At 35.3% G+C, this 27753-nt stretch overlaps 1 protein-coding gene across 10 annotated transcripts in view; it reads left to right on the forward strand.

Annotated features, from left to right (window-relative positions):
• The window catches only part of Gga (ADP-ribosylation factor-binding protein Gga), a 195070-nt gene that overhangs the window by 17585 nt on the left and 149732 nt on the right, over nt 1-27753 (forward strand). The window lies entirely within an intron of this gene.

The following is a 27753-nucleotide window of genomic DNA, read 5'->3' on the forward strand; positions in this document are numbered from 1 at the left end:
GGCATATATTTAGTGACGTATCCTATATTTTTTAGTATATTTTGCATAAAACAATAGTCAAATAAAAGAAATATTTTAACTTTTATTTTTAAAATTTTATCCATTTTCTACAAGTTTCTTAAATAATATGATAATGTTATACACATATCTTTCGTAAAAATGACCGTTCTAACAGGTACAAAATTCTATACTTTAAGGAAATTCAAAATTAATATCGAAAGAAATTTTATTTGAAAATACGACTAAAGTTTGTTTTGTAATCGACAATCAAAATGTAATTGCAGCGAGTACATTTATAAGATGTGCTACATGTAGAAAATATTTGTTTCTTATGTCTTTAGTATTTACGTGGTCTGTTTAAAAAGTAGTGAGACTGAATTTTTTTCTCAACAACTAGTAAACACTGTCAAAACGAGACTGCAGTGGATCGAAAGTTACATTCATACTCTACTTTCAGTTAAAATTTCAAGTCGATAACATTAACACTTGTGATTCTACAATCATTTGTATAACAGTATGTTTGGGTGACACGTCACAAAAATGGAACATAAGAATATCGAGCAGCGTTATGAGACCAAATTCTATGTCAAACTCCAGGACAATGCGATGGAAACATTTAAGAAGTTGAAACAGACTTACAGAGATCAAATTCTATCCCGGGTACAAGGCATTTTTAGATGACGGTGAAATTATGAAGATGAATCCCGTTCTGGGCCAACAATGATATAAACAATTTGGTGATTCAAATTTAATTTAATTGATCACTAATCATTCTCACTGTCAACACTTTTCAAATGTTTCTCTGTCATGTTATCCTGAAATTTGACACATAATTTGCTGTGTCAAACTTCGCATAACGCTGCTCGATTTTCTTGTGTTCCATTTTCGTGACGCGTCACCCAAACATACTGTTATACAAATGATTGCAGAATCACAAGTGTTATTGTTATCGACTTGAAATTTTAACTGAAAGTAGAGTATGAATGTAGCTTTCGATCCACTGCAGTTTCGTTTTGACAGTGTTACTAGTTGTTGAGAAAAAAATTCAGTCTCATTACTTTTTAAACAGACTACGTATATCCGATTTAATGTGCAAAGTCAATGTAAACGTGGAAAATGTATAATTAAAACTTACAATTAATTACTGTCTTCCTGACAATTTTCCAACCATTAGAACTGCTTTATAGTGCCTAGGATAAATAATTACTATGCAATCAGGATATGCTTACTCGATATATTTGACTCAGTCGTACAATCTCGTGACCTCCGCTCGCGCCTTTTCTCGCGCCTCCTGGTCAGGCGTACCACCCTAACATCTTCTCCTTTTTTTTACACATATTATTGCTTTTAATTTTTAAAAGAAATAGATGATTATGCTATAATTAATATAGGATAAAGAAAAAAACGAGATCTTTAAACTAAATAAAGTGATAAAATTTAAAAAAAAACTGACTTGAGATTACTGTCTATTTATATAGTATATAATCTTCTAAACTTTTCGGAGATCTGCGAATTCTCTTTGGTCTAATATCGGCTTGCAGGCCTTTAGCTTCTTTCTCTGGTGAAATACTTAAATGATCCTCCTGCTTATGTTCCTCCCGATGCTCGATCGTCTCATCCGAAAGTTGTCCGCCTTCCTCTTCGTTAGACATCTCCTGTTTCACGTATCTCCTCTGAGATTGTGATCCGATGTCTATTGACGCATTCTTTGGGGATTCTGATCTGTGATTCTTAGCTGCTGTATTCACCGTCTTTGACCCGTCCCTTAACTCAGCAGGCATCTCGGTATGGTTCTCCTTGGAAAACGGTCTGATGTGTACCAAGTTTCTTCGATATCTTGCGCCGTCCACCTCTACTATATAGTCTCTTTTGCTTAGTTTATTCTCAATTGTTCCTTGGTCCCAAGCGTTACTTCTATCGGGGTGGAGTTGCACAGCAATAGGTTGACCTATTTCAAGTTCCGGAAGATTCCTCGATTTTGTATCATAATAGAATTTGCTTCTCCTCTTGTTTAACTCTATCTTTGTAGGTACATCAGCTACCACTTTTGGCTGAAGATTATTGATGGCACTGGGTACTCCTGAACGTGTTCTTCTGGAATAGAGTCTTTGTACTGGATTTGATCCTATCTTATTGGGCGTGTTTCTCCAGTGCAGCAGCATATACCACAGATCCTGACCGCTTCGCTTTGCTTTCTTTACTAACATTTTTGCAATTTTTACAGTGGCCTCTGATTTACCATTGCCCTGCTGATGTTTTGGAGCCGAAGTCACTAACTCGAAACCCCAAGCTTGTCCCAGATTCCGCATCAGCTTGTTTTCGAAGTTGGTGCCGTTATCGCTACATACTCTAAGTGGTATTCCATGTTTGCTGAATGTCTTCTTACAGGTGTAAACTTGTGTTTCCGCTGACATGTCTGATAGGATGTCCAGCTCGAAGAAATCAGAATAATGGTCGACTGTAATAAGGATTTCCTCTTCTTTCCTTTATATTTCGCGATGCATAGATCGCAGCGTGGTAACTGCTCTACCGAGTACAACACCCCGCCAGGTACCTAAGTCGTCTACAGACGATTCCGTGTCTCGACATCGAACTCGCGAAACTCATGTTCGACCGTTAGACGCCGTGCCGTCGTAAGCGGTGAGATCCCGACGACGGGCAGAGTTTGCCGTACGGCAAACCGGGCTCGTGCGACGACCGGCCCGCGAGGACCGGCCGCCTAGTAGTGTGTCACATTGTTTTGAGCCTTTCGACTCACGAGACTCCTAGAGATATCATTGCCACCTTTGACTAGAGAGGATACGGCCTTAGAGGCGTTAACACTCCATAGATGCATACTGGAACGGATAATGCGGAATCTCGTGTGACTGCATAGGTGGATTTTGTTGTGAATCCCTAAATTCCATGCAAACCTCGCAGTGTTATATCTTTTGCTTGATCTGCTCTGACATGCCCGGCTAGAATATTGTTTCTCTGGCTAGGTTTAGCGTAGCTTCCACGCCGGTATGGGCGACGTGTACTTTGTCCACCATAGTTTTCCTTAATTCGAATGGTATGACGATTTTGTCGTTTCTAAAGACCAGATCATCTTGTGTAGCTAATTCATCCTTGTACTTGAAGTAAACTTTGCAGTCTTCGTACACGTCCTGAATGTACTTGGGTCAACCCATTAGTGCTGGTCTACAACCTTGCTTTAAAGGGTATTTAAGCTCTAAGCCGTAAGAAATTGACCAATCACAGTCCAGTATTCTCCTCACATTCCACTGTGATTGGTCAATTTCTTACGGCTTAGAGCTTAAATACCCTTTAAAGCAAGGTTGTAGACCAGCACTTATGATGTATATGATTAGCCGCTGCATGGTGCTATCTTTCCTCTTTGCGTCTCTAATGTAGTCCACACGTTCCGGCACAATACGCAAGGATCTATGAATGTTGATTTCCTCTATCATTCTGCAAACTTTGTTATCCTTCTCGATTTCGAAAATGTTGTGGTTCTGTATCTTCTTTGGAATCATATCGCTCCTCACTGAAGCCCTTGAAAGGGTGTTCGCTACTACGTTGTCTTTACCTTTAACAAAATATACCTCAAGATTATACCGTTGCAAAGCCATCAGCATAAGTTGGAGCCTTTTTGGAGCTTTAAGTAATGGCTTCTTGAAAATTGAAATCAAAGGTTTATGATGTGTTTCGACTATGGTCTTTACGCTACCTGCAATTATTTGGTCAAATCTTGTACAACCAAACACGATGGCTAGCATTTCCTTCTCTATCTGGGCATAGTTTCTCTCTGTTCTTGTCAAAGTCCTTGAAGCATAACCTATGACGCGGTCCATTTGATATACTGGTACACCAAGACCGGTCGCGCTCGCATCGCATTCTATTGTAACAGGTTGCTGGGGATTAAAGTAGTGCTGCTTATCGATATTAGCTAATAGCTCGATCTTCTCAAAGAATTTTACTGAGTCTTTACATAGACTAAGTTTGTTCCCATTGAGCTTGCAGCCTCTCTCCTCCAGTCTGAGTAACAGTGCGTCTAGATTCTTGTTATAATCTTTTATGGCTTCTTCCATGGTTTCACCGCATCCGTAGATTACAACATCATCTATTAGGATCTCTATGCCTTCCAGACCGAGAGTGATTTCTTGCATTTTCTGCGAAAAGATTTTTGGCGCTGCAGATAAGCCAAATGCTAGTCTTTTCCATCTGTACCGACCAAATGGAGTCCAGAAGGTTGTAAAGCTGCTGCTGTTTTCAGTCAACTTGACTTGCCAAAATGCTTTCCTTGCATCCACTGTAGAAAATGCACGAGCTCGTCCCATCTCCGGAAGAATCTCTTCTAGCGTTGTGAATTTAAAATGTGGGCGTTTTAAAGCTACGTTCAGAGGCACTGGATCTAAGCATATTCTTAGCAAGCTGTTTCTTTTAACTAACAGGATGTTGTGTACCGAGTCTGTTGGTCCTGTTTCTCGTACGATAATACCCTCTTTCTACGACGTCTCTAGTTCCATTTTTAGATCCTTCCGGATGCAGATTGGAATTCTTCGTGCCCGTTGCACTACCGGCTTTATTTTGTCGTCTACCTCCAACTCCACTTCTACAGGTATTAATCCGTATCCCTGGGAAACTAACTTGTGCTTTTTGATTATCTTCTCTGCTTCTAGCCTGTCCTGAATAAGAGCTTGGTTTGTTTCAGCTTTGTCGATCTTGAAACTGCCTCCTCCAAAGCCTCTTAAGTGATCGCTAGAAGGTTTGAGTGATGGATTCGATGTCTTAGCGAGTTTACAGTATTCTTTAAATCCAATAACGTTGGCCTCCGAACAGATGTCTAAATCGCAAAATACTTTTTAACACTTTTTTCCGAATTTGAATTTGAATTTAAAACGACCTTTTCTCTTCGAGTCCTTTATTTGGTTTATGCACGAAATCTTTAGAATTTGAGCTTCTATCCCTTCTTCCTCTGATGTCTCTTCCTCGCTTTCGTCCTCTTTGTCAATCTTCCTGACCCTTTTGCTTTTCGTTGTCTTCTCTCTTGTACCACTCTGTTGTGCCTTTATCTTGGCCTTCTTGCATGCTCGTAAAAAATGGTTCTTTCCTCCGCAGTTGGAACAAACCTTCCCCCACGCCGGGCACAGCTCTTTCTTGAAAGAATGTTCTTTAGCGCAGAATTTGCACAGCTTTTTATCTTCTTTGCTGCTATTTGATATTTTGTTTATCGACCTCTCATCTGTTATTAGCGTCTTGAGTTGCTGATCTGTCAATTCTTTTACCTTGCATGCTTGTTTCAATTTATTAAGAGTTAACGCTGTAGGATCTTCTTTAAGAAACTTTTTTTTTAAATTCACGTCTCTGATTCCGAAAACCAATCTGTCTCTTAACATCTCTTCTGCCGTCACGTTTTGATTGTATCTGCATACATCTAACAAGGGGAGGGCGCGAGGACCGGGAAACGGATCTGAATGAAACTTATTCCTATAATAACCCTTCACTAACAGTAAAACATAGTAAAGCGCTAGCGCGCAACTCTCAGCCGTTTTCGAGATAAAAATTCGTGGAAATTTTGCGACGCAAGTCTACCGGTTCGCTAGCGCAGAGCTTCGACGAAGCGGCGTAGCCGCGCAGCTAAGGCGCGCGGCTGCTACGCCGCCGGCCCGGGTTCGATTCCCGTTGATCTTTTGCAAATTCTTTTTTTTTACTTTATTTTTTTTCTTTATTAGCATTAATAATAAAAATGTTAAATTGAAGCAAAATAAATAAATTTAATAATTTTAACCAGATATAAGCAAAATAAAGGGAAATGCTTACCTTACCTTTACAAAATGTTTTCAATACACAGTAATTAATAATAAATTATTTCTAGCTGCTTCAAATGTTATAAATAAATTTGAGGACAATGATTAATTGTAAGTTGGAGCACTTTTGAAATAATAAAACATAATGAACTATTTTTTATACTATTTAATCAATGAACAAGAATAAAAGAAATATATATATATATACTGATATTATATGGAAATATATTGTTTTTCTCTAGAAGGCTTTTAATGAAACTTATTGATTGTCACTTTCGATGCCCTGCGGATATCGTTCACAATGTCCTGCATGATAATTATCGTAAAAACATTTAAAACAAAGATATATCATACACCAGGCACATTTTCTAAAAGAAATTTCTTTACAGACGCTACAGTTTTGCTTTCCAAGCGTTATTGGAAAGCAGATTTCGTTGACATTTGAAAAAAAGGTTCTCTCTTCCACTAATTTTGCAGCATACCAGGCATATTTTATCATATTTGTGAAAGAAGGAGCGCTTAATTGGTGGTGAACTAGAGAATGAATTTTTATAGCATCTTCACGAAATGCTATTTCCCTTTGTTCTTCCTTACTTGTTGAAGGTCCTGACTCCTCCATTATTTTTGTTGTTAAACTCTTACAATTCGTAGGAACAGCTAGCAAAAACTGACGCGACGCTCACTCTGCTTATGACGCTCGTCGAAAGATTTCGTCAGAAGTAACGGTTGTAGCTTACGTCACAAAGGGATATAGTTTGGAGGGGGACTCACCACAAAGAGCGTTCAAGAAAGAAAGATACGTTTTTTATTCGAAATAAGACTGACAAAAAATTCTCATCTCGTTTCAAAAGTGCTCCAACTTACAATTAATCATTGTCCTCAAATTTATTTATAACATTTGAAGCAGCGAGAAATAATTTATTATTAATTACTGTGTATTGAAAACATTTTGTAAAGGTAAGGTAAGCATTTCCCTTTATTTTGCTTATTTCTGGTTAAAATTATTAAATTTATTTATTTTGGTTCAATTTAACATTTTTATTATTAATGCTAATAAAGAAAAAAAATAAAGTAAAAAAAAGAATTTGCAAAAGATCAACGGGAATCGAACCCGGGCCGGCGGCGTAGCAGCCGCGCGCCTCAGCTGAGCGGCTACGCCGCTTCGTCGAAGCTCTGCGCTAGCGAACCGGTAGACTTGCGTCGCAAAATTTCCACGAATTTTTATCTCGAAAACGGCTGATCGTTGCGCGCTAGCGCTTTACTATGTTTTACTGTTAGTGAAGGGTTATTATAGGAATAAGTTTCATTCAGATCCGTTTCCCGGTCCTCGCGCCCTCCCCTTGTAAGATCTTCTTTAATCTTATAAAATAAGCGTCAAACGACTCTCCTTCTTGCTGGTTGCATGAATGAAACATATACCTGTCATATAATAGATTCTGATCTGACTTTATTCTTTCGCCGATAATCTTTAGCACTCTTTCCGCTGAGGTTTTTTCTGCCTCTGACAGATGAAAGTTAGAAAACTTTTTCTTTGCTTTATCGCCTATAATAGATAGTAGAATGTTTATTTTCCTTACCTCTTCCTGAGGTCCCCATCTGTCAATCCCTGACGCAATTACATATGCGTTCCAATTTTCTTTAAAGAGGTCAAAGTTCTGGTTAATCTCTCCTACCTCTACCTCTACCTCCAAGGGTTGTGGCCACGGTATGTTTTGTGTTAGATGAGTGTTGGGTACGTCCTGTATCCTAGGGCTCGAATCTGCAGCCTTTTGAATGTTCGACTCGACTTACTGTATCTGATTTTTCAGTTCAGTGAAGGCTTTCCCAATGCTCGTTAGGCACTCCGCATTTTTCTTCGATTCCTGGTCTTGGCTCTGTTGCATTTACTTGATAAGCAGCGTTTGCGCTGCCAAAAACTCGGTCAGTTTTCCTTCCATAGCGCGTCTCCTATCCTTACTTCTGAAGAAAGGACTTTTCGGCACGAATCTTTAGACTATTGTACTAGACTACTGTACTAGTCTCTAGGTTTCCTGTTTTCTCAGAGGAAAACCACTTCTGACACCATGTTTTATAGTGCCTAGGATAAATAATTACTATGCAATGAGGATATGCTTACTCGATATATTTGACTCAGTCATATAATCTCATGACCTCTGCCCGCGCCTTTTCTCGCTTCTCCCGACCAGGCGTACCACCCTAACAGAACTGCCATTATTAGAATCTGATTTTCCTTGTACTTCTGTAAGAATTTAGGGTCGTAAGGCCAATTAAGTGGGTGGTGTGATTGGGAGTGTGGAGTATAGTGACACGTTATTCTTGGTTTCGACACTTGGGGACATGGCACATTCGGGATGAATGTGGTGTCAGAGCTGGCCGAGCTATAAGAATTTAGGGTTATAAGGCTAATTAGGTATTGATAGGAGATCGGAGAGACTAACTTAATAATGGAGCAGTCGTGGGGTAGCAATTTAAGTGCTAGGTATGAGAACGAAGGATCCTGAGTTCGAATCCCGTTCGGTTCCGTTAATTTTTTCCGTCCCCTACACTTCTCTTACTCCCTCTCCCAACCTCACTCTCTTTATCTTTTCATCACAATTATTAGTCCCCCAAGGAGCGCCAATGCGCGTATAACGTGCTTTTAATGCGCGTACAATTGCATTGGCTTCAAAAATGTTAATTGTGTGTTCAAAATATGCGCATTTAAGGGGATCCTATAGTCGTCTGTAATACCGACACTTGTTTTAACCTCAACTTGCGAAAACATTGGCTTTATATAAAAATTCTACAATGTATTGTTACAAAAAGACTGTGGCGTGCCCAGCGGATTACATCCAAAAATACGATACCGTTGTCAGAATTAGGTTTAGACTCTAAACAAAAAAGGTATCTGTAAAAAAGCATTATTGCAAACGTGCACTAAAAGTGCACGCGCCCCACTTTTAGTGCACGTTTGACAACGGTATCGTATTTTTGGATGTAATCTGCTGGGCACGCCACAGTCTTTTTGTAACAATACATTGTAGAATTTTTATATAAAGCGAATGTTTTTGCAAGTTGAGGTTAAAACAAGTGTCGGTATTACAGACGACTATAGGATCCCCTTAAATGCGTAATTAATGCAAATTGAGCATTCAATTTATAAATGACAGGTTTTATAAAATATTTAAATAAGTTGCTTCTGACTCATTATGAAACATTTTATTTAAGTTTTTAAATTTTATATAAATTGAATTTTAAATAAATAGTTTCACTAACTATCTTTGTTCTTATTTCTGCGTTTAAAGCATCAATGTGTAGATGCCTATGTAGACTCTTAGATCCCCTAAGCAAGTTGGTGGAGCTTCGGTTATCCATAGTAAACTCTACACAGATAAAAGAACATTCTTATTTAGAGAATATCTTTATCTTTGACATGTAATTCTTAAAACGAGATTATAAAGCGTTAAACAAAGCTAAATTACTTGCATCAAAGCATTATATATAATTCAATAAAGAAAAATATATTATTATTATTTAAAAATAATTTTTATTAATGGAAAGCAAAAAATATTGGATAGAGAATAACAGTACTTTCAAACCAAGAATTCGTATTATAACGATAAAGACAGTTAATCTTATTTTAAAATTCAATATTCTACGTCTACGTGAACACAAATAATGTGGATTCAATTTTATTATGTTACAATGAAGAAGAAGAGATAGGAAGAAGTAAACATTGTGGCGACCTACGCCACCCATAAAACGCATCCGCACATTTTACGACAGTAGTTCGAAACAATGCTACTAGGCGGCGCATGGCGAGAAGAGCTTTCTCGTATTTAAAATACATCCAGCCGCGTATATAAGCAGACCTCCCTGTGAAGTAAAAAGCAGATTTGTTTTTAAAACCTCATCAATAACAATTATTTTTGAATAATATATTTTTATTTATTGAATTATATGTAATGCTTTGATGCGAGTAATTTATCTTTGTTTTACGCTATATAATCTCAAGATTTACATGTCAAAAATAAAGATATTCTCTAAATAAGAATGTTCTTTTCTTCTGTGATAGCTGTACTGGAATATGCTCACAGCAATGCTTAGAAGCCGGGCACGAGGAAAAAAAGCGATAGGTTGCTCAACGTCCATTTCTTTCTCTGTCTGGATACAGTAGACACTGAACAACCTATCTCTTTTTTCTTCGTGTCCGGCCTCTGAACATTATAGTGAGCATTCCAATATAGTACAGAGGTCACTGGTTGTCCGATTGGGCTTCTCGATCAATGAGTGTAGGTGCACTTTTTACAAATATGCGCTTTAAATGTTCATTTACGACCCACATTTAATGCAAAGTTTAATGTACATTCAAAGCGCATTATACGCGCATTGGCGCTCCTTGGGCCTTTGCTTTCTCTTTCAAATTTTTTATCTGCGTTAGAATGGTCTTTACATGAAACATGTTTGTATTCTAACATTATCACATTATTTATTAAAGGTACAGAAAATATATAAAAATTTAAAAGTAAAAGTACAAATATTTTTCTGTAAAAATATTATATTTATTTGAACATTATTTTATGCAGAGCTAAATATGTGCCAAATATTTATTTCTACATACGTAATAAATAAAACATGTGTACATATTAAATGATTAAAAAAAATAAAAATAACAGTAATTATACAGAAAGAGGGCAATCTCATATATGACCTTGACCTTGATATATGGTGTGAATGTCACCCTCCTGAGTGACCTTCAGAAGGTTACAGCCAGCAGTTTATTAAAAAGTTATTAACAAATGTAACAAAAAAATATAACAGATTATATTAGGGAAGTAATTTATTGATATATGTGTTTAGACTACACATACAGGCGGGGGTAGATGGGGATGGACCTCGGTTCGCGTGAAAAGTTGAAAACCTAAACCGTACAATGATAGAGCTTTGATTAGATTGAAGCGAGGTTCACACCCACCAGCCTGCTTATAAGGTAAAACAAGGTCTATCATTGTACGATTCAGATTTTCAACTTTCCATGCAAATCGAGGTCCACCCTCACCTACCCCTGCCTGCGGGGCTACGTCCCTCCCCCGCCAACATGTGTACTGTCTATACACATATATCAGTAAATTACTTCCCTTAGCACTGACACAATCTGTTATATTTTTCAAACTTTTTTGTTCATAACTTTTTAATAAACAACGACCGCCGGCTAAAACCTTTTGAAAGTCACTCAGGATGATTATTTTGACAACATATGTCAAGGTCAGGGTCATACATGAGGTTGCCCTCTTTCTGTATATTTACCAAAATAACAAAATGAAGTAATAAAACAGCATAGATTTCGATCCTGGGTCCCCGCTATTACTATTCTTGCGTTTGTTGACTATGGCACTGGTCGATAACGTGTTTTTCTTTATCTCTTGTAACTTACACTACTGATTATTCCAAATTTCGAGTATAAAAAATACTATTTACAAAGCGCATTGGGCGAAACGCTCAAACGTGGATGGATTTTTTTTCATATAGATTCGCTACATACAAAGGGAACAAAATGTGATTAAGTAACCGTGTCTTCTCCTTATTAGATCGTGTGTCTGTTTTCCATTGCTGAACTAGTGCAGCTATATGTAGTCTTAAATTAGTTTTAACTTGATTTATACATATTTATCTATGTATAAAAAGAATAAAGGACTCCGCACAAACCTTAAGTGTTTTGGACCTCAATGAAATTGACTAAAACTGTAGTATGTTATAGTTTGTGACTCATTGATTAAAAGTCTTCATAGGCACAAAGTTTGAAAATGACTAGTTTTTTTTTTGCTACAACCATTTAAAATGTTGAATTTTAGCATCATTTGAGTGATGTTCTAAAGCAGTCTCTTTTAGTTAAGCCGTGAGATTCTAGATGACATGCACTTAGCCGATATATGTTATAGTACTTGATATTTATAACATGATTGATATATGTTATAGTATTTGATATTTATAAATGTATTTTTTATTTGTACGTGTGTATGAGAAGCTGAAAGGAAAAGTAAGTGCTTATAACCATTAGGAAAAATACGAGTAACACAAGCTTTATTTACGTGCATACATTTATGTACACACATATCAGGGTGTCTCATTGCATTTTAAATAATGCATTTTAATATCTCTTCTGTGACTCATCATAGACAAAAATGTTTCCGACGAAAGTTGCATAGTTTGGAGGAGGCTACGATGATCTTATTAGATTTTGGGTCTGGGACTTGTGTTGGACCCAATAAGGCTCAAGTTAACTATACAAAAAGTAGACCCAAATGGGAAACTCATCGCAGCTCGATGAAATTTGACAGAAACATTTATATCGGCTTCAGAATCATGCCGGAGAAAGAATTTTTGTTGACACTTGTCTGGAACGGAAGCGTTGGAACGCGCAAAAAGAAACGCGAGAAAGACGATAAGTGTGATTGTGAACAGCATCACCTTGAAAAGGTAAAAAAAAATCAACTTTCCTGCCATTCGGCAACAATAATAAATGGGGGGCGTTTGCCATATATACAGGGTGTCTCATTTTGAATGCCCCAGGCAAATATCGAGAATATGGAAAAACGTTTTAGATAAAAGTTGTAGGATATTAAGGAGGATAATGGTAAAACCATTTTTTAAAAAAGATGTAGTTGCATATTGCAAATTACATAATTTTTTTGCAAAGTAACAATGTGTTATCTTTAAACCAATTGATTCTTCTTATTATTCGGTACATAAAAGTGTTAAGGTACAATTACCAAAAAAAATTAATAGTTTACGAGATATTTTATACTTTATGTCAAAATGTGCCAGAATAAGATATAAAATATCTCAACTATTAATTTTTTTATAACTCTACCTTAATACTTTTATATGTTGAATAATTAGAAGAATCATATTATATAAAAAAAGATCATACAATTCTATTTTAAAAAACAAAGCTTCCTCTATGAGGAAGCAAAATGACGATTAACCTTTTAGATGACCTGAAAAAAATCGATTTTTTCGAAAATTGATTTTATCAATTTATTTGTACTCCTTGATATCCTACAACTTTTGTTTAAAACGTTTTTCCATATCTTCCATATTTTTTCGAGACATTTGCCTGGGGGATTTAAAATGGGACACCCTGTATATATGGCGAATACCCTTCACTTTATTATTGTTTCAGAATAGCAGGAACATTGATTTTTTTACTTTTTCACGCTGATGTTGTTCACAATCGCACCTATCGTCTTTCTCGCGATTCTTTTTGCGCGTTCCACCGCTTCCGTTCCAGACGAGTGCCAACAAAAATTTTTTCTCCAGCATGAAGCCGACGTAAATATGCATAAAAGGTCAAACCTCACCGATGACTTTGACCTTGACATACGTTGTCAAGATCATCATCCTGAGTGACTTTCAAAAGGTTTTAGCCGTTTTAGAGGCTACGCCCCTCCCCCGCAAGCAGGAAGGGGGTGGAGGTGGACCCTTATGCGTGGAAAGTTGAAAACCTGAACCGTACAATGATAGACCTCGTTTCGCCCTGTAAGCAGGGGTGAGGTGAGGTAGGGTAAACTTCGTTCTGCGTGAAAAGTACAATGCTGTTTAAACTTGACTTTCCTTTGTTCATATATGTACTATTTTCATATAGGGGGAGTCCGGGAGAGTTGAACCACGTTTTACTTAAAGGTCCATAAAATTTAGTGTAATTGATCTATAGATTTTTTTTATGTCAAAGTAAAGTTTTATTATATGGCTACAATTTGTGGATTTAATAATTTCAATACGTTTATAAACGTAAATGTTATATTAAATTTAAAAAAAAACGTGATTTGGTTTATCTCTCCCCAAAGGGTGGGAGACATGACTCACCGTGTAGGGAGATTTGACCATATATCCTATAAACTCATGGAAAAAAATAATAAAAACATATTTAGACTTTAGTTTATTAAGAACTTACAAATTTGGACTTAAAATCTCATTCACAGCCGAAACGCGCTGCCGAGCGCCATGTTGTCACGTGACATAGTAGTGGCGGATGACACGTATGTCGCGGCTTGACAACGGCGCTCTTGGCGCAAAATTTGAACGAGATATTTGAAGTGGTTCAACTCTCCTCTATGGTCAAGTCTCCCGGACTCCCCCTACATATTAGTCGTTTATGCCTTTCAAAACTCAAAATAACTGCTGGCGAAACTTCCGAAAACGTCCATGCTCAGATTTAGGTCAAACTTTGTAAATAGGTTTCTTTTAGATAAAAAAGACTGATTTTCTGAAGTTTCGCCAATGATGTTTATGTTATGACTTTGGCTGGGTTTCGTTATTCACTCGCAGTACTGGCAGCACTGTAAATCCGTTCCAATATACGCGGCAGTAAGCTGTCAAAGCGTTTTCGTGTTCATGTAACGTCATAGATTTTGTCGTCACTTCCTACTTTCATTACTGCGGCTTGCGAGGTGAGGCATTCGCAGTAAGAACATGGCGGCTATGGCGGCACCTTTGGAAGAATTGGTCCTTGTGGACCTGGAAGGCAACAACGAGAAATATACAGTAATCGTTAGTCACGAACAGTGATCGGCAAAAATTCTGTTTTTAGTAATGATATCGGCGGTTATTTTTAATTAATCAAAAATAAAAAATTTGAATGTTTTTAATTTTAATTAACAAAAAATTGGTAATTAATAAAATACTAAGCTCTAAATTTAAAATAATTATTAATTGATTGAAAATATAATACTCTGTCTAAAAAATTAATAAATAATCAGAAATATATTGTTCATAATTTAAAAATTGGCCATTATATAAAATAAATTGTAAATTTTTAAAAAAATTACTCATTTAAAAAAAATATTTATAATTTTTTAAAAAATTAGTAGTTTTTAAAAAGTAAATTATTTGAACAATTAGTAGATAATTATTAGAAAATATATTACTAATTTTTTTAAAAAATTAGCATTTATTAATTTTGTAAAGTATCCGTTTTTAGGAGTATATTAGTTGCAGTAGAAAAGAAACGATGACGTTAACTATACTAAATAATTTTTTCATACTGAAAATTCGTATTTTTTGGGAAAATTTGCAATTACTAGATAAACTATAAACGTGCTTTGCACGCTCCCCCCCTCAACCCCTTCTTCTTAATATAACTATTATAATTTAATTATAATAATAATTATAAACAAATAATTGTTAATTTTATGTGTTCATATACGTATTTTTCTTATTTATTCAGATATTTTTTGATATAAATAATTTTTAACGTATCTAACTTGACGTTGGTTACCTAGAAAAACTTAATAACTGAATCAAATGATCTCACTCTAGATAAAGCAACATATATAATTTTCGTTGATTAAACACATCTTTTCTTCAATCACACCAACTTTATCAAACATTTAAGTTTGAGAATTATTGTTTTTTTTTTCACAAAATTATATTTTTTAATATAAATAAAGTTTAATTGTTTATTATCGACTTTCTCTGAATGTTTTTTCTGTTTTTTATTGCTTCTTTTAAAAAAAGGTGGATCATAGTAAGGAAGTTAAGAGTGTCTGGAAGAGTGTAATAGGGAGGAGGATGATGGAGGAGGAGTAGCGGATGGTATGAGGAAGGCAAAGAGGAGGTGCAGGAAATGGAGGCGAGAAAAAAGACGGAACAGGGTAAGAGAAAACAGTCGGAGAAAAAGAGCCCGTAGAAAGAGGTTAGGGCTGACTGGAGGAGATGACAAAGGCAAGGAGATGTCACAGGAGGCGAGAAGGAAGTAAGGCGGATGCAAAACGCGCGCGTCGCATCGTGTAGCGGCGGGCAAATGGAGTGATCGAGGGATCGAAGTACCGAAGTAAGGAATCGATAGAGCGAGGTGAGCAGAAAGGAAAGTAAGTAGCGAATATAGGGAAGGTGAGTGCACGTGGCGGTAGTAAGAGCGATCAGTGGAAAGAAGGAGAACAGAAAGAAAGCGGGGTTGGCCGAAAGAATTGTCTGCGGAGGTTCTAAAGTTTTGTTTACAGATTCCGAAAGAGGAAAGGAAAGGAAGATGGACGAAAAAGTCGAATGTAGAGGAACACTAACAATCGACAGGGAGGTGATAGAGAAGATAGTGGAGGAGCGAGCAGCAAGAATGACGAAGGAGCTTAAGAAGGAAATAGAAGAACTGAAAAGAAGGATGCACAGAATGGAGCAAAGCTCAGGAAAAAGGAAGAGGGACGAGAGTGAGGAGGGAGGGGATATTGCGTACAAGAAAAAATGGTGGTATGAAGATGATAAAGAGTACGATGAAGAAAAAAGAAGGAAGAACATAATAATCAGGGGAGAGAGAGAGAGAGAGAGAGATGGGGAGGAGGTAACTCAAATTGGAAAAGGTGAAGCAATTATTTTCAGAAGGATTGAAAGTGGAGGTGGAAGTGAGGGAAGTGAACGTGATAGGACTGAGAGGAGAATGGTTAACTTTGCTGGTAAGGATGGGAAGTGAGGAGGATAAAAGGAAGGTACTTGAAGCAAGAAGAAAAGAAGGAAGTAGAATGAAGGTGAAAATGGACGAGGACAAGTCGATTGAGAAAAGAATAAAAGAAAGAAAAGAGAGGGAAAAGAGATGGGAAAAAAGAGAGGAAGAAACTAGGAGGAAAGGGAGGTCGGCAGAGGAGGAAATTACGCAGAAGATGGAGGAGAAGCTCTTGATGAATTCGGACGAGGACGAAGAGAACAAAGGGGAGGGACCAGAGAGAAGGCACTGGAAGGGGTAGGGAGGGTGTATAAGCAAACTTGTAAAGGGTTGGGAACGTCCCTTCAAAACGCCACGTGTATATGTGTGTATATGTGTAAAAAAGGAGGAAGAATGGGAGGAATGTAAAGATGTAAAGATTTTTGTAAAGGTTTGGGAACGTTCCTCAAAAACGCCCTTTAAGGCCCCTTCGGGGCAAATAAAGTATCATTCGTAATCGTAAAAACCTTATATGTACAAAAAAGGTTAAAATATAAAGTTTTAAAAATTCGCATATATTTGAGTCCGCCATATTGGATTTATTTTTTGGAATTTTTAAAATTTGTTACAATATGCAAATTCTACACCAACAATACCACATATATACAAAAAGGTCTAAAAAAATATTGATACTAAAGTACTTTTGAATCGGGGGATCACTTTTCGGGGGATCACATTGGATTTTTTTTATAAGAAATTACATTAATAAGAGATTTTCAATTTTCCACCGAGATGACTGGGAAGTACAAGTAGCGCTAGTAATACGCTTATGCTAAGCTATGCATTTCGTGTGCGATGGCTCTAATGCTAGCCACACACCCTTTTCATAAAACGTTAACACGTTAACAGGTTTTGACCAATCGCGTCACGGATATTGACCAATATCCGTCCCCTTCGTCTTGCCCAGTATCTCTGATTGTAATATTGTCAGTTACCTCATGTTCATACTTGTTTTTGCCAAGACAACTTGTTTCAGAGTCAAGGATAAAAAATTATTTTTATTTAATTGTTAATTTTCTGAAAAATTAAAAACTATTTGTTTTTTATTATTTTTTAGAAAATTAGAAATTATTTTTATTCAATTATTTATTTTTGAATAATTAGTTATAATTTTCGATTTATTATTAAATTTTCTAATTAAAAAATAATGTTAAACATTAATAACTTTTGTAGAAATAATCTTTTTTTAAAATTATTTACAAATTGTTAGGTCAATAAAAATAAGTTAAAAAAATTTTATTTTTTTGGCACTTAATATATTGTATTTTGGCTTATTAATGATTGCTTTGACATTTAAAAAATAAATAATGAAAATTTTTTTGCCGATCACTGGTCACGAAGATGCGGAAAAACATTAAAAACATTACACACAATACACACAACTGTCAAAATATGCTATGACAGCCGCTCACGAAGTTAGCGCAGCGAGAAAACCAATCAGCATCGCGGAAAAGAGCCAACAAAGCAATTCGAGACTTTCGAGAAGACTTCGAGAGATGCGAGTATCGATTTAACAGCCTTTTTTTTAGAAAGGATCATTATTTTCTATTAATTGATTAGAACAACTTTTGTTTAAAACATTTTGTTATTTGCCTGATATTTTTTAGATATTCAAGGAAAACTTGAGATATTCAAGGGAAACTTGGTAACTTTTTCAATATTTAGCTTACGATATCTCGATAATTGTTTGTCGGAGGGAAAAGGGATGTTCTTCCGAATGGACCACCTCTCTGATTGAGCTGGGGTTTTGCAGATGATTTTATTACGATATCTAGAGATTATTTATCGATATCCTATCTTCGGATTTTCTATAGTTTTCTAGATTTTAATCTAACAATCATAAAAATGTCTCACATTACATCCCACTGTATGGATTGAGAATAACATTAGAAAGAAGATAACTAATTGTTGTGTGAGTGGAAAAGTGTTATGGTCAAAGCATAAATTCGGCAGAATTGATTAGTAAATCCTAGGATTGCCCCCGAAACGCAGTCAACCCTAGAAATGCCGCGTTTCGGGCTTTGACCCTAACATATGCATACACGGAGAAAAAGTTACGGTTGCTACAACAGAATAATAATGTTAATTTTCGCCCATCCATACAAAAGGGTTCTGGAAACCATAGTACTCTGGAAGTGACCTATATGGTTGCCCTAACCTTAGTGAGGGTAGCTACTATATGGATGTTGCAACCATAATATATGGATGTTACAACCATAATGATTATGTGTAGGTACTAATGCTAAATATAAAAAAATTATTTATTTCGAAATTTTATTACTATTTTTTAACTAAATTTGTTTCTTAAGATGCAGTCTATGATTATAAATATTTTCTCGTATTTGAAAAAAACACTTACCTTGGTGGGATTTGAACTCGGGACCTCTGGATCGTGAGCCAACTGCCTTACGTGGTAGACTACTTCTTAATTTAATGTAAGTGTTATATATAGTCTACATATGTCATAATCAGGGCAAATATATAATTTTTCAAAAATCATCTTAAGAAACAAATTCAGTTTAAAAAGAGTAATAAAATTTTGAATTGGATATATGATATAATATTTCTTAATGTTGGGTGAATGTCAGAAACCAGTGTCGGCTCATTACGAAATTTTGTGTTCGTAAATATATTTATGAAAAAAGTATATTTATAAAGTTAAAACATCCTTATCAAATCCTTATCAAATCCACTTTATTCTATGCAGAAATTCTTTTGCGCGCGCAATGGAACTAAACTCTCAATCAGTGATTCAGTGCTGTACCGTGCAGCTATATCTTATGGATCTCTCAACCATAATATTTGTGCTGCAGACCACATAAGAGAGATAGCAATAATCCTTTGGTTGAGGCAACCATATACGAGGGTTTTGTAACCGAATGTCACGTATCGTAAGAACTACGGTTATGAAAACTGTATAAATGAGCATATCTTAACAGCTACATTCAATGTAATATCAATTTAATTTGAATTCACATACATTTCTTTTTCAATCATAGAGAATGTTGTTGTAACAACCGTAGCAATTTTCTCCGTGTAGATGCAGTAGGTTCTGCCAATATTCGCCGCTCGAGGCTCGACGGCCGAGCCGCCGATCGTGCACGTCTGACGTCATGTTGTGCCTCAAGAGCGTCTCTATAGAAGGAATATGCTAAAATCGTACCTTCCGCTAAATTATTATTAAAATATTTTTATTTTTATAAATAAATAAACATTTATATGCGGAGCACGTAACAAATACCTCGTACCTAAAGTAGAGCGCCGCACGCTTTGTTTACGATTGTCAGACTAAAATCTAGAAAACTACAAAAAACCCGAAGATAGGACATCGATAAATAATCTCAAGATATCGTGACAAAATCACCTACAAAACCCCATCTCAATCGGAAGGGTGGTTCATTCGGAAGTACAGCCGAAAAGTGCTATATGACTTTTTGACCTGATTTGGTGTTAAGAATATGCTATTGCAATAGTACTTCAATCTTTTTAAATACTCGTGTAGACACCTTGGAGCTTTCATGTTTACACAAGTATTTAAAAAAGTTAGGGTATTACTGCGATAGCATATTCTTAAGACCAAATCAAGTCAAAGAGTCCCGTAGCACTTTTCCCTCCGACAAAGAATTATCGAGATATCGTAAACTAAATATTTGAAAAAGTTATCAAGTTTTCCTTGAATTTCTCAAAAAATATCAGGCAAATAACAAAATGTTTCAGATAAAAGTTGTTCTAATTAATTAGTAGAAAACAATTATACAACGATACAATAAAAAATAGGGGTTTTTATTTAAAAAATTTAACTCGGGCCCTCTATTGGGCCCAACACAAGTCCCAGACCCAAAATCTAATAAGATCATCATGGAGCCCCCTCTAAACTATGCATTTTTGTCTATGACGTTACAGAAGAAATATTAACCCTCACTTATTGCACGTATTTTCACTTCCGTCGTTACCGCACGGGGGTATAGCGTACCCTGTTGATGTATTCAAGTGTTCTTAATTTTCTATAAAATGCATCGATTAAATTAACTGTGTAAAATCTTTATTCTAGATGGTCTAAAAAAGAGCTTCGTATAAGTAGAGTTGCCGAATTGTAAATTACAAAAAAAATTTAACAATAAACAAAAGTAAGTTTTTCGAAGAATCACGAAAACACTTTTTTAAAAAGTTAATAATTATACTTAATATATAGATAAAAATAAATGAACTAAAGGAGTGAACAGTTAAAAGTGTATATTTTAATGAAAAATATGTGTCAAAACATTCTCGTGCAATAAGTATATTTACTTCGACAAGTGAAATCGCACGATGTTTAGAAAAAGCACGTAATATCGTTGTATTTTAAAATCGTAGTTTTTCACTAAAAACATGCAATTAAAAGGCTTTTTATAAAAATAAGCATTTGTAGGCATAAACAATTGTTTTTTAATTGTAATTTAAATAGATGGCAGCTCAATAAATGTAAAAAAAGTGTGTTGTAACATGAAAAATTGAGTAAAAATGCGGTAAGAAAGACATTTATTGATAACAACTTAATGCTAAATATTACAATTGTCATCTGTAATTACGCCAGTAGATAATACTTAAGTTTTTGTACATTTTTCTATAGTTTTTACAGTTTTTCAGACTACGCATTTATGACAAATGGCAGCACACTTTTGCAACATGTTGCTTACAAATGGCTTTGTTATATTTGAGCAATTTATATTGAGTCTTTCGATCCAACGATTGCGAGCAGAAAGCACATTTCTTGTTTGAAGTCATTTCATGATTTCACTCTGCTACGTGTGTACAGTAGTGAAAAAAATTCTGAAACATACAAAAAACCTTATTTTTTTAATTTTTAGTATTGTCATTGCAATAGCTTATTTTTCTCAAAACATTCAATAAATAATGATTTTCAACAACATTTACTTACCTCGAATTTTTTTGGTTTTACTCACGTCGTTACCGCACGGGGGTATGCCGTACCCGAATTCAATTTTCGCGTGCGATAACTACGGCTTCTTCACACAAACTGATGACGCTATGTAAAGGAAAGTATACGTTGAACACTTAACTTTCTTCTCCCCTCACATCCAGTCCCCTCACTTTCGGTTTCTACAAATGCTGCGCGATTTTCAAACGCTCTGGGTATGCCATACCCACGTGCGGTAAGTAAGGGTTAAAATGCATTATTTAAAATCCTGTATAATCGCACACACGTGCGTACACACATACACATACACACAGCGACAAAAACTGAAATGGATGTTTCAGTATACATAAGGGTGTTCCATGTCAGGTCAATAAAACTTTAGTGTCTTATAGAAAATTGAATTTGGAGCAAGAGAAAGTTCCTATAAACATAGGTCCGGAAACGCTTCATTAAAAAGTTATAGCTAATGAACTTCGAAAAAAATCACGTTTTCTTTGATGATTTTTAAAAATAACTTTAAAGTAACCCTTTATTTATTTAAAAAAAAGTAACGAAATAAATCTGATAAGTAATTGAATAAACTAATTTACACCAATTTTATTTAATTCTGATAAGGCGTTTAAAAGAAAATAGGGAGTTTTTGCAATACCGTCTTTCAGATACGGTTACGGTATCTGAAAGACGGTATTGCAAAAACTCCCTATTTTCTTTTCAGATACATAGTGAATGTATCTGAACAATATTGAGATACGGTTACCGTATCTGAAAGACGGTATTGCAAAAACTCCATAATAAGTTTAAAACAACGAAAAAGCAGAAACTTTAAGGTCTTATAGAAAATTGAATTTGGAACAAAAAAGATTCTGTAATAGGTCCGGAAACGCTTCGTTAAAAAATTGACTTAAAAAAGGGATAATACACCATTCAGAAGAACAATAATTTTATTAAAAGTAAAAGAAAAATAATTTTTAGTCAAATTATCAAATACGTTCAAATTAAAAATGATGTTCATTAATGCATTTTTGGTATCTACACAAGTTTGTCAAGTTTCTGCTTTTTTGTTGTTTTGAACTTATTTTCTTTTGAACGCCTTATCAGAATTAAATGAAATTGGTATAAATTAGTTTATTATTTAATTAATTATCTATCAGATTTATTTTGTTACTTTTTTAATAGTTATTTTTAAATAAATAAAGGGTTTTAAAGTTATTTCTAAAAATTATCAAAGAAAACGTGATTTTTCGAAGTTTATTAGCTATAACTTTTTAACATTTCCGGATCTATATTTATAAAAACTTTTTTGGGTAATTATGCAGAGTAACGGAACTGCCCTCCGATGACCTTGATCTTGACATATGTTGTCACAGTCACCCTTCTGAATGACTTTCAAAAGGTTTTAGCTCGGTCATTGTTTGTTAAAAAGTTATTAACAAAAAAAATTTAATAAATAAAATGTAATTTTCTGACACCGTATATAGACTACGATAACTATATGTTTTCATATTACGTTCTTCACTAAACATAAGTTGTCCTTGATTACCTTTCCTACTGTTGTTGATATTTCTTACGAATTTGAAACTGTACTCTTCGAAAATAAGCCGGTATACGATAGGTTTTCGTATAGATAACAAATCGATAAGAACATATACCAACATCATACAATCATTCGAAAAATTTTATTGATCCACATACGGATGTTTATACACAGAACATTGAACGAGTATGAAGGGATATTCGTGAAGTTATTCCTCAATATGGCCGTAAAGAATATTACTTCAACCATTATTTAGCATTTTCTCTTCTAAAAAGGAGATGTGAAGTTTATTGTTGTCGCTTTTCCGCGATGCCGATTGGTTCTCTTGCTGCACTTACTTCATTTGCAGCTGTCATTGTATATTTTGACAGTTGTGTGTATCAAGGAGTTAATAGTGTAATAGTAATAGCATAATGTTAAAGCTAAATAGCGCGCGCGAAGCGCGCGCCTGTAGTGTCTAGTATGTTAAAAAAAGGATTTGATTTTGACGAATGATTAGACGCTTTCTTTGAAACAATGTCTATTATGTATCCCATATCCCATAATACAACTGAAAATATCAATGAATAAAAAATACATGGTCTGTCTAAAAAGTAATAAGACTGAATTTTTTTCTCAACAATTAGTAACATTAAAAACGAGACTGCAGTAGACCGAGAGCTACAGTCATACTCTACCTTCAGTTAAAATTTTAATTTGATAACATTAACACATGTGATTCTACAATCATTTGTATAATTGTATGTTTAGGTGACGCGTCACGAAAATGGAGGCTCCATCTCCAAAAAAAAACTAACTTAACCCAATCCAATTGTTATGTGGGTGGATCATCATGTATGATCACATACACTTTTCCAATCACACAACAATTGAAAGGCCAAACTTCTTCGATGTCGATAATGTCTTTTAATTCCGTTCTAATTCGTTATCTATGTTACCTGCCTATATACACTATGTCCTTGTCTAACGAGATATCTATACGATATATCTGTCCTTGTGCGATTGCTGCGCCATCTCTCGCTACACGCAATACTGCTCATCCTATCAACCTGCATATGTATTTGAATATATAAAAAGTTAAATACATATAACTTTTTTTCTAAGCTTTTAATCTTAGTTTTAATTGCACGATATTGTTCTTACATGTTTTCCCCAGAGCGCCTGTATCTAATTTTGTATATATAAACTGCAGTATTTTTGTATTAAGCAAATATTGTCGTCAGTGACAGCTCTGTGTGCCCAAAATTTTAATTTTTTTGCGTTTTTGATATAAAATCGACTATAGCGCTCTACATTTTTGTGCGTACTTTAATTCTGTAAAAGAGTTTTGCAATTCCGTAAAGCCAATTACAAGTTATATGTATTTAACTACTAGGTGCGCAACTAAGTTTCCGGGTTTTTTTGATCAATAAAAAATGGAAAATTTCAAGAGAAATACAAAAAATGGTTTATTCAAAGTATCGTCCCTCGCTAGCTATACATTTTCGCCATCTCTCTGGCAATACATGAATACCGCGACAATAAAACGACGCGTCTTTGGACCGAAACCATTCATCCAACCAATTTTGCACTTCTTCGAAATTGGTCAAGTGTAGCCCAGCCAAGCCATGCGCCATCGACCGGAACAAGTGATAATCGGAAGGCGCCAGGTCTGGCGAATACGGCGGGTGCGGTAGCAGATCCCATTTCAGCGTTTTGATGGTGTCCTGGGCGATGGAACTGCGATGGCACGGAGCGTTGTCGTGCTGCAATATCACTCGTTCGTGTCTCGTGTCCCATTCTGGCCGTTTTTCGAGCAATGTATGGTTTAAATTGATCAGTTGTTGTCGGTAGCGATGCCCATTGACAGTTTCGCCCGGTTTCAGCAGCTCATAGTACACGATTCCTTTCTAGTCCCACCAAACGCAGAGCATTTGGCCGTGCCGTCGATGTTGATTCTTCACCAGGTGAAAGCCACGATTTTTTGCGTTTGGGATTCTCTAAATATATCCACTTCTCATCGCCAGTAACAATTCGATGAAGAAAACTCTTTCTTTCATGCCGCAAAAGCAAAATTTAGGAAGTGGCTCTTCGATTTTCCATCTGTCTCTCAGTCAACTCATGCGGCACCCATTTTCCTTTTGAATTTTTCCCATGGCATGTAAACGTTTGGAAATACCTTGGTGAGTCATGTTTAATGCCTCCGCAAGTTGATCTTGTGTTTGCGTATCATCTTCTTCCAATAACGCTTGCAGATCGGCGTCCTCAATTGTTTTTGGTCTTCCGGAGCGCTCCTTGTCCTCAGTGTCGAAATCGCCACTTCTGAAGCGTTTAAACCAATCTTCACAGGTAGTTTTCGATGGTGCATGTTCGCCGTAGGCCTCCTCAAGCAAACGACGTGCTTCAGCTGCATTTTTTTTTCAAGTTAAAGCAGAAAAGCAAAGCTTCCCGCAAATGCTGTTTATTTGGCACAAAACTCGACATCTCCGTTAGAAAAAATATTTTTGCGTTGCGATATGTGTTTATATAACGACTGGTTATTGTTAACAGATGTCCAAGCTATAACTTCAGACAACTTCAGACATGTAAGTCGAGTACATGTGTTATTGGTGCCATCTATGTGTGGAACCCGGAAACTTAGTTGCGCACCTAGTAAATGTCGGTAACGACTGCCACTATAGAATCCCCTTAAGTCGTTATATTGAAGCCGCCATTTTGAAATTTTGATACCAAATTCGTATTCAGCAACTCAAAAAACCCCTTGGTACCAAAGTACATAGAAAGAAATCAGCTAATTTATAAGTTTTCGAATTTTTGGGTCGTTATATCGGATCAGCCATTTTGAATTTATAAACTTTGACCCCAGATTCGTATTCAGTGATCCAAAAAAACCCATTAATACCAAGTTTCATGAAAATCGAATAGAATTTTAATCTTGTTATTTTTGGCCCGTTTGGTGCTTATTTTTCTGCCAGTCAAGGGATTAATACTTTTATACATAGAATAATGAAAAGAATCGAATAATAATATTAATTTTTACATTTGCAATTTTGCAAAATTAAATCTGTACAAAATGCAATCAAATTTTTTAAAATAATTTTTTCTGTTTTTTTTTACAATAATCGATTTCTTTCACCATTCTATGTATAAAACTATGGGTAAATATTTATCCATAATTACCCTTACGACCCCCCCCCCTCCCTCTCAATGACCTTCTCCTTCACATATACTGTAAATAGCACTCTCCTGAGTAACCTCCAGAAAGTTTTAGCCGTCGCTCGTTGTTTATTAAGAAGTTATGAACAAATATAACTGACAAGGGGAAGCTCAGGTGACTCACCCTGGGATTTCGATGCCAATTTTTTTGGTTATTCTGGAGGTGAAAAAAAGAGATACGTGTCCCGGCGTTTGATTGAATAGGCCTTAGTTTCGGAGTAATAAATTTGTGAAAATTGAAATTTATTTATTTTTATTTATTTTGATGAATTTTGATGATGAAAAAATTTATATGTTTTAAATGTTTTTATGATGTTTATCATCCAAGTAATTGTCCTCATCAAAATAATTGAATTTTGTAATAAAAAAATTCACATTCACATTCCGATGTTTGTTTATCCTTCTTCCCCTACTACTAATTATTTTAAAAACTAGAAATTTAAAATACTGTTAATATTATTTCCAATGAAATTTTAAATTTAAACGATTGAAAATTCGAATACGTTACCTTTATATGTTACCCATTACAAATAACTTATATTATTATTACTTATTTATTATTTCAAAAATTACTACTTGAATTAAAAGTCCCTTAAAATTAAATTTACATTAATGGTTTATAATGTGATAATAAAATTTCTACTTCGAAAATTTGCATACTATACCAGTATCATCAAAATAAATAAAAAAAATAAATTTCAATTTTCACAAATTTATTACTCCGAAACTAAGGCCTATTCAATCAAACGCCGGGACACGTATCTCTTTTTTTTCACCTCCAGAATAACCAAAAAAATTGGCATCGAAATCCCAGGGTGAGTCACCTGAGCTTCCCCTTGTGAGAAATATAACAGTTTGTGTCAGTACTAAGGGAAGTAATTTGCTGATATGTGTGTATAGACAGTACACATGCAGGGGTGAGTGGGGGTGGACCTCGGTTCGCGTGGAAAATTGAAAACCCGAACCGTACAATGATAAAACCTCGTTTTGCCCTATAAGCAGAGGTGGGATTATACCTCGCTTTGCATGGTTGTTTTTCTGGACAGCATTGTACTTTCCATGAAAAGCGAGATCCATCCCACCCCACTCCACCGGAAGAATACTTAGGAGGGTGAGAGAGAGACCCCTATAATATATGTGAAGGAGAATGTCATTGAGGAGGGATTTGTAAGGGTAAATATTTACCAAAGTATGAAAGTAAAGTCATCGAAACATAATACTTTACGAGATATAGTTCATATTCTATATTAAAAAATATCACCACAAAATTTAAAACATCTCAAGAAAATTTTAACGAAAATAAGCTTTATTATAGTGTTTTGGAAACGTCTCGACGAGATCTACAATATTTAGCTCAAGGAAAAAATCAAGTTTTATTAAAAAAATTAGTCATTTTTAAAATTTCTTAAAAACGACATCTACGACATGACTTACATCGGAATCATGTGTCCTCCTCCAAACCATACAACTTTTGTCTGAAACATTTTTCAATAAAATAATCGATTTCCGAGATACAGCATTGTAAACTTGAAAATGAAATACCCTGTATACAAGTACCTATTTAAAAAAGTTGGGGTACTATTGCAACAGCATATTCCTCAGACCAAATCAAGTCAAAAAGGCCTGTTCTAATAAATATTCTTTTTCCTCCGACAAACAATTATCAAGATATCGTATGCTAAATATTGAAAAAGTTACTAAGTTTTCCTTGAATATCTCAAAAAGTATTAGGCAAATAAAAAAATGTTTCAGACAAAAGTTATTCAATTAAATCAGTAGAAAAAGATGATACAATAAAAAATGAAGTTTTCCATTTAAAATAATGAAGTTGACCTTTGTTTGACCTAGTAGCGCTATCTATGATAAA

Source organism: Temnothorax nylanderi, unplaced genomic scaffold (genome assembly GCF_030848795.1).
Source record: "Temnothorax nylanderi isolate EJ_2023f unplaced genomic scaffold, tnyl_v1.0 TNYL_tig0296_pilon, whole genome shotgun sequence".
NCBI classification, from domain to species: Eukaryota; Metazoa; Arthropoda; class Insecta; order Hymenoptera; family Formicidae; genus Temnothorax; species Temnothorax nylanderi.